Source organism: Phalacrocorax carbo, chromosome Z (genome assembly GCF_963921805.1).
Source record: "Phalacrocorax carbo chromosome Z, bPhaCar2.1, whole genome shotgun sequence".
Classification (NCBI taxonomy): domain Eukaryota; kingdom Metazoa; phylum Chordata; class Aves; order Suliformes; family Phalacrocoracidae; genus Phalacrocorax; species Phalacrocorax carbo.
Genome location: NC_087548.1, coordinates 45,956,733 through 45,964,039, shown reverse-complemented (window position 1 = coordinate 45,964,039; position 7,307 = coordinate 45,956,733).

Below are 7,307 nucleotides of genomic sequence, written 5' to 3'. Positions count from 1 at the left end.
GCTGCTGCCGGTGCCCCGCCTTCCCCCGGGCGCCGCTGGCCAATCGAGCTTTCGGAGGCCCCGGCCGTCCCGCCGCCGCCACCTATCAACGCCGCCAGCCCCGCCCACCGCAGGCAGGCGCGACCAATGCTAAATAACGGCAAGAGCGAGCGACCAATCCCTACTTTAGGCTCCGCCCCGCTCCTGACATGCTGCTATGGTCAATTAGCGTGCAGCGCCGGCGCAGTCAATAACGGCCCGCTGGCCAATGGGGGTGTGCTGCTCGCCCGGGGCACGGATTCGGCCTGGTTAATTATTCACGAGATATGCATTATTCAGGAGCCGCCCGGCGGCGGCCATTGCGCGGCCGGGGAGGCGGCTGGGGCCGGGCCGCGGGCAGAGCCTCGGCTACACGGCGGGCGGCCGCGGCCGCCCCGCACCTACGTGTGCGCGGTCTGGGTATGCTATTCAGTAAGAGTTTATAACCTGGCGTCATCACACGACTCTGTCACCACGGGTCTTTTCATGTAACCCACGTCCACTAACAGGTGGCTTCAATATAAGACGGAGCCCGGGAGCTCCAAGGGCAGCTCCGCTTTCAGCGGCAGCGCGCTCGCGTGAGCCACCCTGGTATTCCCGGAGAACTGACTTGCCCCTTTCCTCCCAAAGCCCCGTCGGCGCTCGCCGTGCCAGCGGGCCTCTGCCAGCAGGTGCGCTAACGCTTCCGACAGCTTCCGAGCGCATCCTCGCAGGGGGGCGTAGGGGTTTCACGGTTTAACCCGGAGAGCCGCTCTGCTCAGCAGAACCAGTGACCGGAGCCCCCTGGCGGTCGGGGAGCCCCCCTGCCCTGGGGCTGTACCTGCCGGCACCTCTCCGGCTACAGGAGCTGTGCCGGCCACCGCCAGCGATGCCCGGAGCCGCCTGCGAGTCCTTTTGCTATCTCTGTGGTTAGTACCGACCCGACGACCAACAGCGCGAACACTCCTGGAGACTCAGCAGGGTTCGTCCTTCATGCAAAACAACCCACCTACTGCGATCAGCTGCAATAAACCCCACACACATGCTGTAAAACTGCCAGCCCTTCAGGCACCGTCGCCCAAGGAATGCCAGCTGCAGTCGTGATTTCTGTGATGAGGCTATGGGAACACCTTGTCTGTTACGATAACTGCGCTGTATCTCCCGCCTTGCTTTGAAGTTAATCTTGTCCTTCATACAGCGCCTCGAAACTAAAACAAACTCCCTGCTGTCCTTCAAAAGGCGAGATTAGAGGCAGCACCAGCAGCACAACAACCAGCTGCTCCCTCCATCTCAGAGTGCTGATAGGTCTCGGCACACCATCATAAAACAAAATATGCTGTGCCTTTTACGCGCTACTCCAAGCCTTGACCTGCGTCTCCCCTCGCTTTCACACAGACCCACCTGTGCGGGGCATGCTTGCTACCGAATAAAAATAGTTTCATGAGTCTGGGCCCTTTCTAGATTCATCCTCATTCGGGACATCACAAACAGTTTTGCATCAATGGAAATAATGACAGCAACTAAGTAAGGGCGATTATCTGCTCACAAACAGCTTCACAAAATCCTGGTAGTCAAGTCAGATCTCGTAGGCACTGACATGCTCCAAATTGAGGCAGGAAATTCTAACTCAGCAAAGAGAATATATTATCATTATTTCTGCAGAGTTCTGAAATTGTAAAAAATAGCTAGCCATAACAAACAACAAAATTTTCTGAAGACATTTCCATGAATATGATACAGTAATAAAATACTGTATAAGAAATGTTTATCTAGATCAGCTGTGCTTGCCTCTGAATAGTTGTTTTATTTTGCAGAAGGACGAAACTACATGTATTTTCACTGAAAAGGAGGAATTGGAAAGCTGCTTGGTCCTGTTCTACTCTGGAGAAACACATTAACACCACCACATTACCTACCGCAACACATCAACAAAAAAAAAAACACCAAATCTTTTGCAGGCCTTTGTGGAGCCTTTCGGTATCAATCGCAGCATGCACAATAGATTTCCTCAGCCAACACTGTATCCAGAAAGCTTTTTAGAAATTTTTGAAACATTATTTTTATTTAAAACATTCTAAAAGGTTGAATCAAAGCCTCCTGAAGTTATGCTGTATGTGAAAGATGGCAGACATTGGGGTGTCATTCTTGACTGTAGGAACAATGCACTCGCAGCTTTAATAGACATTTTGAAGGCCATAGTATCTTTGGAGAGGGACGAATACAAGGAATTCAGAAATATTTCAGCATTGAGATGAGAGATTTGGTGTTTTGTGGAATCTGGATTTGTTTTCACAAAGTTTCAAAAGATAAATAATTTCTCAGAGAGATTCCACAATGAAAGCCAAAAGTAGCACTAGTTACATCTTGTCTTGGTCCATGTAATTTTGTTTTCTAAAATGAATATAAACTTTACAAAAAGTTCATAGTTTTTCTGAAGCTCTGACTTACCAATCAAAAGAAAATTTCTGTAACATAGATTTCAAACCCCAAACTGATTAGAAGTCTTGCATGGCAGATTAAAGTAACCTCTAATCTCTTCATTTGCAGTTTTTCACTATGTGCAATCAGTGCGTGATTGTCAAGTTCCCTACTTACTCAAACAACAAGAGGCAGGCAAATAAAACCTGAATTTTACAGTTGACATGAAACCAAACATTCTGCCTGGATTTTTGCACTGAATAAGTAACAGTGATGGATTCAGGATGATTACATACTTGCACACAAAGCCTGAATCTCACATTTGCAGTGCTAAGCGCAAGTGCCTAACCTTTCTGACACCAGATAACTCATCTTATTTCAGTCAAGATGAGGGCTGCCTGCCAAAGTTGCTCCTCCATCCAGGTTCCCTCCGCAAGTGGGAGCTCCCACCCGCAGAGCAACAGCCCTATGCAAGCTTCCTAAGCAGGTATAGTTACAGAATATGGCATATCTTTACCAAAAGACTCCTTGCTTCATTTTAATTTTTTTTTTTTTAAGGGCAAAGGGGTGCCTAGTTACAGGAGAGAGAGAATTGTGAGTGGAAGCTGATGTTCCTCTGACTTTTACAGCTGAGCAGTTGATCACCAGCAATGCACGTCCTGTCCTTGACCTTTCCTATAGTCACTTCCTCATCCCAGGCATGGATCTCACCCTCCAGTGCCTGAATCTTCCCCTGCCTGGAGTAGGAGCACCCTGAACCCACCATTGGACTCAAGTTCCCTCCCTGGGGCAGGGCAGCCAAACAGGCAGAGAGGGTAATGCTGGGTCACTTGGTGCATATAGCCATCACATATATCTACCGAACACAATTGACTACCTGAAGTTTTCAGCTGAGCAGTAAAGAGCTATGTCACCGAAGGTGGACCTGCTTGTGGTTAGCTACTATTCTTCTATCACCTTTATCTTTGTTATGGGCATGCTTACCTCAGGCTGTTTCCTTCCCTCTGGAAAATTCAGTAGCTGGCCTCCAGCGAGCTATGAACGCAAGCGGTTTTATTGTCTTGATGTATTGATTTGATACAAAGCAAAACTTGGAAAATGTAATAATAAACACTTAGATAAAAGACATTATGACTACTGCTATGTTATTATATAAATCCATATTACAATATACAATAAAGCTTCCTGCGGTGTGGTTAAGCATTCGCTGTTAGCTACCTAAAGGCCACCCGTCTCCAAGTTTTCTGGTTTGAACTTTGGAATATCACCAAAAATGGTTGAAGCATGCTTCAGACAAAGTACCTTCTTTCCTCTTAATTTATCGTGTATTTGTGTTCTGTTTCCGTTTGAGAAATACAGCATTTACGCACCTCAGAGAGTTAGCTGTTCTACTTTATATTTCTGAAAGCATTTATTATCCTCAGACTCCTGAATCCATGTGTCCTTCTTCAGTCTAACTAGCCGGGCAGAACACAGGTGTTTTTTCCTCATTTTCTGTTGAATTTTTGCTCCCTATCCTTTCACTACTTCTGAAATTAATGTTGTGTGTGATAAAAGGTATCTTTTCTTGTAATAATAAGTAGGATTTGATCTGATTGTAGGCTGTATAATGTTTCATCATCTTGGTTCTTTACCTCTCAGAGAGAGCTTTTCCTTGTTTCTACACTAACACTGAAATATTAATGCTTTCGTACATTAGGCTAGTACCATAGTATCCAAATACTATCAAGAGCAAACATAATAAGATACTATAGCTCAGATGAATACTTTAGGGCTGTTTCTACATGATGTTTCATGACCTATTAGTTTAACACTATGACTGTACGTACTGAAAAGCAGTGTGGTTTAAGCCCGTTAGGCCACGCGCATTCTGAGTGAGTGTTTCCCCTTCCAGTAGCAGGATCTGGGCAGAGAAGTCATGTCTTTATTTTTGGCATTAGAAAAAATTTACAAGACCCATGTAAAGAAGTTAACCTGCTCCCAGGTCCTTGAATGTCATTACAAAATTTAATGTGTACACTGAGGTGGCATAGCATAAGTATAGAGATGTTCAGTTACTCGCAATGCATCGCACCATTCACAGTACCTACAATTTTATGTACCAAGTCATGACATCGATTCCATTGGTCACTGAAGTTCCTCAGCAGCTACGCATACTACTTGCAGCATCAGTTTCATAGTTTTGGAACATTATGAAGGGTATTCACAGTTTGGTTTTGGGATGCAATTTTTTTAACACAAGTCATTTTTTCCCCAGACAGATTCTAACATATCTTTCTGTATTACCTACATCATTGTTTTCTTACCGAAACTTTCTTCCACAGGTTATTTTCAGGGCTGAAGCTTTTTAAGTGGGTCACATCTAAGCATGTGGAAACCTGTTTGCTCATTTTGGAACAAAGTTACAGGCTGTAGTGTTTTCTTTCTGGCCTTGTAAACACGGCCTGACCCACCATAGTACTGGTAGGACTTTGACACTTAACACCACGTTTGAGAATCTGGAATATCATAATTATGAAAAATAATTTACCCAAAGAACAATTAGGGGGGTTTCCATTAGTTTAAGAGGATAGTTGCAACAAGATGAACTGTCATTCATAATGAAATGGCTGCCCATCTCTAGATGGATACTTAATACTTATTCATTCCAGTAGTACAGCCTCTATGTTGAAAGAACTGGTAGGAGTTTGCTGTTGTCCAGAGGGGGGTTACGTAGTAATCATACATTGCAGGTTTACTCTCCCCTGCACTTTCCTGTTCCAGCCAGCAGTGATGGCTGCTAACACTCTTACAAGGCAGCAGTCTACAGCATACAAACTGCAGCAAACAAAGCAGAAAAAGGAAAAAGACCCTCACTGTCTTTACAGCTTCATGGCTTCTCTGTGCTCCTGACAGTTGTCTCAAAACTTAGCTAGTAATGTAAGAAATGGGAGTCTCTTATTTCACAACCTGTAACTAGTCAGTAGAACTCCCTGTGATGGTAAGACTGTGAGGCAAAAGTAGCATGTTAATGGGATGCTACTAGTTAGCTTCAGCATAAAAAGCCCGCACCAAGTACCAAGAAATGTGCTTCTGCTTTAGAACAGTGAGATCTACTGCTCAAAAACCACAGAAAAAACAGCATAAAACGAAGTACTGCTGTGTCTGATAAGGCTAAAGCCTTTTCAGTTTCAAGTAACCAGCTTTCCAAAGGATTCAGTAAGCGAGGCACAGTGGCTTCTTGTCAGATCGATAAAGATTAACCTGGCTCGCTGTACACTAACAACGCTACAGCGTAGTGAAACAGGATGTCTCTGTCTCAGAACAACAGCCCCGAAGCGAATGCCGGCCTGCGCTGCCGGCAGCCCGGGGCAGCGGCTCCGCGCCGCCGGGTTTCAGCAAAACCAGCGGGAAGGTAGTTCCGGCAGGGGGCGGCCGCGGCCGCGGGCTCGGAAACCTCCCGCCCGAGGCACCCGCCGGCCCGGAAGGCCGGGGGAGGCAGGGGCTCCGCGGCCGCGCGTGGCCATGGGCACGGGCGGCGAACGGTTGTCACCAGTCATTTAACAGCACAGCCATGAATAGGTATTAGATGATTAAATACGTTAATAGCTTCTCTATGGATGTTAGTTTCCGCAGGCGGTGCGCTGGCTTCTACCCGGCGCCCCTGCCCGCGCGTCTGGGGAATGAAGGAAAAGGCCGCGGCCCTGTGCGTGAACTGGGAGGCGCACGCCCGGTAGCTGACCCAAGTTTTTGGGACAGGACTTGCAGATTTAAAAACCGAATATAGAACTCGTTTCATGTTTCTACCAACTACAGCCAGACCAGTTGGTAACGTAGTGCCACGGTATTTCCAAATCATTCCTTGGTACCACCAGATCTTTGAGAGATCGGCCATGGACTTCTTACTCACGTAGGTGAGTTAAAGGGAACACAAACCCTAATTTCCCGTGGCTGTGGGAGACTTGTACCCGAACGGCGCTGCAGCAGTGGGCGCCAACAGGCTGCAGAACCAGGCGGGGTCTCAACTTTCCAAGGGTGCAGGCTGGACATCTGAATTTTAAGATGCCATTTTAGTAATAGCAGTAAAAGTACCTAAACAGCTATTCTACCCTGGGAGAGAAGAAAAAAAAAAAAAAATCCCGCCTCTCGAACAGTAACATGCTAAAATTAGTAACCTGCACAAACTTTTGAATACCACGTGCCTGGAAAGCCTCCTAAAAGCCCCGGCTCGCGGCCGGCGGGGCGAGGCGGGTGCAGCCCGGGGCAGGCTCCGCAGGCATTTGCACCCCTCACACACGCTACCGCGGCCGGGTCCGGTGCCCGCCGCACCACGGCCGGGCGGCGAGGGCCCTCCTGCCGGGAGGGGCGAATCTCCCCGTGCCCCCGCCATAACGGCCGGACCCTCCCCGCCGGCAAGTGCGCTCCCAGCCCTGCCCGTCGCTGAAGACCGAGCCGCCGCTGGAAAAGGGCGCGCCCCACCACAAGCGAAGCGAAGCGCCGCAGAGGCCGGCAGCACTGCTCCGCCAGGCGGCCCCTTTAAAGCGCGCGCATGAGGCACCGCCCGCGAGCCGGGCGCGCCAAATCCCCTGCGCTGCCATTGGCCCAGCGAGCTCTGCCGGCGTCAGCGCCCGCCAAACCCGCCCGGGCGCAGCAGCCCCGCCTTCTCCCGCCCTCCTGCCGCCGCGGCGGGCCAGTCGGCGTCTCCCCGGGGGTGGCGGGGCGGGGCGGGGCGGGGCGGTGCCAGCGGCCCGCGAGCCCACTCAGTTTCGAATTCTGCCCGTAAGCCGGCAGCCAGACCAATAGGGTGGCAGGAGCGAAGCCGGGTCTCGCTCGGGATACGCCCCCTGGGGCGGGCATCAGACTTCTCAGCCTAGCGGTTGGTCAGCGGGAACCGCCGCTCTGTGACGGGTGAT